Here is a 4,972-nt window from a genome sequence, read left to right on the forward strand (position 1 = left end):
TCTCGAGAGTCTTCTCCAACACCACAGTTCAAAAGCATCAATTCTTCAGCGATCAGCCTTCTTCACAGTCCAACTCTCACATCCATACATGACCGCAGGAAAAACCATAGCCTTGACTAGACGAACCTTTGTTGGCAAAGTAATGTCTCTGCTTTTGAATATGGTATCTAGGTTGGACATGACTTTCCTTCCAAGGAGTAAGCATCTTTTAATTTCATGGCTGCAATCACCATCTGCAGTGATTTTGGAGCCCCAAAAAATAAAGTCTGACACTGTTTCCACTGTTTCTCCATCTATTTCCCATGAAGTGATGGGACCAGATGCCATGACCTTCTTTTTCTGAATGTTGAGCTTTAAGCCAACTTTTTCACTCTCCACTTTCACTTTCATCAAGAGGCTTTTTAGTTCCTGTTCACTTTCTGCCATAAGGGTGGTGTCATCTGCATATCTGAGGTTATTGATATTTCTCCTGGCAATCTTGATTCCAGCTTGTGTTTCTTCCAGTCTCCCCACATATTCTTTCATTCACGGCTGAAAGTATAATAAAGTCGACTTGGATTCAGTTTCTGCACCTTCACCTTGGAGCGGTGTTGGTCCCCTGATCCTCCCTTTTCTCTGAATTCTTATGTCTTGTTTCTCATTCTCTTGCCATATCGCGCTTTCGGAAACCCTGCTTGTCGAGCCGGTCTCAACAGTGTCTGAAGACTGGCACCTCCCTCTAATCAAATAATTATTACTGTGATGATACAGTGTAACTGCTGAATAGGGACTTCCAAAGCTTTCATATGTATCATTTTATAGGGGAGCATTCCAGACTATCAATATTATTCTTGGAGTCGTTGATAATAAACAATAGTTACTGAGTGCTTATTATAGGAAAGGGCTGGGTTTGATGCTTTCAGAGCATTATCTTGTTGTGAGCCCTTGTCCAGATGTTTGGGGTAGATTCTATTATTACGTTCATTATAAAGGAGAAGAAACTGATATCGGTGAGATTAAAACATTTGCCAGAGTTGGATATGTGACATTTCAAACTGAACAACCCTCATTGTCCTGAGACCTGGACTAATTTTTCCATAGTGCCATGACAGTGCCGGATGCACCACACAGGATCAACATCCTCCCATCCAAGAAGACTAACAGTGAAAAAGAAGGTGGTCTTCTTCCCTCTCCTTCTTCCTTTGATTATACAAATGTAACCCACTAAGTACTTGAGGCACCACAATGCTCACCTGTCTCCTTGTAAATCTTACAAGCATCCTATTTTAATGGATCACTTCTCATCTATCACTCCTCAGGCTCTGGCTCAATTTTTTCTGCGCTGAGGCATAAGGAACCTGAGCTATTTGGAACCCCTGGAAAGCCATCTAGTGGTGTCCAACCTGATACCATCTGCCTGGGAGCATACAAACCAGTCAACTTTCACTTTCTTTCAGGCCAGGGGCATCATGCACCCTTGGGTAGCCATCCTGGGCCTCCTACTCCTTCTGACAGGTAGGTGCACAGGTGGGCTGTGCTTTGGAAGCCCTGAGGATAGGGGAATATAGTGGGTATGTAGGTATGGTAGAGCAGGGTAGATTTCTAGGGCATTGTTTAAAAATAATGGGGTCAAGTAGTGAGCAAAGAACAAGGCTGAAACCTTAAGCCAAAGAAATTGCTTAAACACTAAGAATTATAAAATCAATGGCTAGAGGAACAAGGCATGACACAGCACACATGCATCTGCTGCCATTTGTGTTGTTCATGTGTACGCATGAACTTCTCACATGTATGTAGTAAACAGCAACCATTGTTATCATGGCATGGAAGGGAACGGGAAGAAGGAATGGGGACGGATGGGAAGGAGAATGACCTTCCCTCTTTCCAGTGGCTTTAGACTCCATGCTTCCAATGTAGTGGGTGTGGGTTCTATCCCTCATTGGGAAACTAAGATTCCCCATCTGTGCTGTATGGGAAATTTTTTTAATAAATGAAATATATTAATTCAAAACATTCTATGAGATAGGGGAGAAAATTAGTGATAGATATATCCTAAAATTTAAAAACAATCTTTACAGGTGGAATATGAGTAAAAGTACAATTTTAAATTATACTTCTATAACAAATTTTTAAAATTAATATGTATTAGCTTTGTGATACAAAATGATATTAAGCAAAATTAAATATTATCAGAATTCCAGTGAAGAAAATACTCTTATACTATGTAACAATGAGTGTCTTATTCCCAAAGCATTTTCCAGACCCACAGTCCAGTCCTAACTATGAAAAGTGAAAGTGAAGTTAGTCCTATTGGATTCTTTGTGACCCCATGGACTGTAGTCTACCAGGCTCCTCCATGCATCCAGGGGATTTTCCAGGCAAGAGTACTGGAGTGGTTGCCATTTCCTTCTCCAGGAGATCTTCCTGACCCAGGGATCGAACCCAGGTCTCCCACATTGTAGGCAGACGCTTTTTACTGTCTGAGCCACCAGGGAAGTCCTGACTGTGATTAGCTGTTAAGTCTCATACTTCTTTTAGGAACTTTTTGCCAATGCGCAGTGTTTAAGCCACAGCCACAGGTGAGTCTTCCTGCCTGTTTCTAAGAGGCAAAATTTAGTATTTTATTGAATATTCTCCAATTTTTTGGTTTTGCCTGGGTAAGTGGACTGTGATTCATTGCACAGAGCTCAAGAAAGGATCCCTGCTTAAATTTTTTGGAATGACCCTAAAGCCCATAAAACTAATTTCTCCTAAAAGTATTATAAACCCATTTTCCTAAGAACTGACTTCTAAAGAGTTTACAAGACTTCTGCTTTCCAGCCAATGATGTTTAATAAAATATTAGACTTTTTTTTAAAAATTTAAATAAGAGAGGGTATTATGAAGTGACTATGTTCAATGGCCATTGGAAAATTAAAATAAAAATTGAAAATCAAAACTTTGAATGCAATAGAGTTTTAAAACCAAATTTTAGTTAAGACAGTGATTGAATCTAGGAGAAAGGAAAAGCCACCAGTGTGTTTTATATATTTAATAAACAGATACCTATCAAATACAGGATGAATATCCACATACTCATGCATTACTAGATGTCATTTGTTTCAATCAAATCTTTTGGAGAAAAGTTTGATCATATTCACCAAAACGGCTGAACATATATCTGACCTTTGTCCTGATATTTTCTCTAGAAAATCTGTCCTATTGGGAAGCATAGGACATTTTCATCAATCGAAAAAAATGTTTATATGACCTTTCATCTTCAATCCTATCTAATAAATAGCGATGCTGCTGAAGAACATGTTAACATGGAAATTTGCTCATACTAAATTCTAAAAACTCATGATACAGTCACATAATTTCAAACCAAATAAGCTATATGAAAAAATTAAAATTATTAAAATTAAAATATTGAGACCTCATGTTCTCATGCTTTGGTTTCTTTTTATTTACAGATGGTGTAACCTCTTATTCTCAAGTGACTGGAAGAACCGGTGAGTCTGTCAGGCTACCCTGCTTATATACTGGAGAAATCACAACCGCATGCTGGGGCCGAGGGGAATGTTCTTGGTGGAGCTGCAGAGAAGACATTATCCAGACTGATGGATACAAAGTCACTTTTCAGAAGGACAGACGTTATCAACTAAGAGGATATATTGGTGAAAGGAATTTGACCTTGACCATAGAGAATGCTGACCCATCTGACAGTGGCTTGTATTGCTGCCGTATTGAGAAAAAAGGGTGGTTCAATGATATAATAATCACTCAAGAGTTGAGTGTAAGAGGTGAGTTTGTGTTCCTACTTCCTTTGATCACTTCCTGTAGGTTCCCAGAGATAAGAGTTTCCTGTTTGGTATTAACTTCCTCTTCCTTTAACAGGGAAATAGGAGGTTCTTATAAGTTTTGTTTTCTAATAACTCTTCAGTAGAATAACTTGTATTTGTGTGGAGTGAAATATTAAGACTAATTTTGATTCAGGATCATAGGCTAGAGGACCTTTCCAGTCAGCATCTCCTAAAGCAGTGCTTCAGGAGTTCTAGTTGCTTAATGAAAATGCATTCACTGTTCCACACTGAGGTATATTGAACATTTCTATGGAGCTAAATTTATTCCATTTGAAGAACTACCCTTTTCTCAAGATCATATCTTAAGAGAATTTTTAAATGTTCTTTCTTAACATTTTAGGCCTTACAGAGAATTTCACATGTATAAAATAGATACTTTGACAACAGTCAACACAGTCTTGTTGCGTATACATTGTTCAGTTCAGTTGCTCAGTCGTGTCTGACTCTTTGCCACCCCATGGACTGCAGCACGCTAGGCCTCCCTGTCCATCACCAACTCCAGGAGTTTACTCAAACTCACATCCATTGAGTCGGTGATGCCATCAAACCATCTCATCCTCTGTCATCCCCTTCACCTCCTGCTCTCAATCTTTCCCAGCAACAGGGTCTTTTCAAATGAGTTAGTTTTTCGCATCAGGTGGCCAAAGTATTGGAGTTTCAGCTCCAGCATTAGTCCTTCCAATGAATATTTAGGATTGATTTCCTTTAGGATGGACTGGTTGGATCTCCTGGCACTCCAAGGGACTCTCAAGAGTCTTCTCCAACACCACAGTTCAAAAGCATCAATTTTTCAGCACTCAGCTTTCTTTATGGTCCACCTCCATCATCCATACAAGACTACTGGAAGAAACATAGCTTTAACTATACAGACCTTTGTTGGCCATTTGGGGTCTCTGCTTTTTATTATGCTGTCTAGGTTGGTCATAGCTTTTCTTCCAAGGAGCAAGTGTCTTAATTCCATGGTTGAAGTCACCATTCACATTGAATTTGGAGCCCCAAAATATGAAATCTGACACCATTTCCACTTTTCCCCCATCTATTAGCTGTGTAGTAATCTTAGTTTTCTGAATGTTGAGTTTTAAGCCAGCTTTTTCACTCTCCTCTTTCACTTTCATCAAGAGGCTCTTTAGTTCCTCTTCACTTTCTGCCAT

General features: G+C 39.3%; 1 long non-coding RNA gene across 1 annotated transcript in view; it reads left to right on the plus strand.

The window, feature by feature from the left end:
• Positions 1 to 4,972, plus strand: part of LOC104999712 — a 13,698-nt gene that overhangs the window by 5,022 nt on the left and 3,704 nt on the right. The window contains exons 2-3 of the long non-coding RNA XR_826648.1: positions 1,437 to 1,494; positions 3,432 to 3,761. This is a non-coding gene — a long non-coding RNA (uncharacterized LOC104999712). The remainder of the gene's footprint in view (positions 1 to 1,436; positions 1,495 to 3,431; positions 3,762 to 4,972) is intronic.

The sequence above is a fragment of the Bison bison genome, unplaced genomic scaffold (genome assembly GCF_000754665.1).
Source record: "Bison bison bison isolate TAMUID 2011002044 unplaced genomic scaffold, Bison_UMD1.0 scf7180017864363, whole genome shotgun sequence".
Lineage (NCBI taxonomy): Eukaryota > Metazoa > Chordata > Mammalia > Artiodactyla > Bovidae > Bison > Bison bison.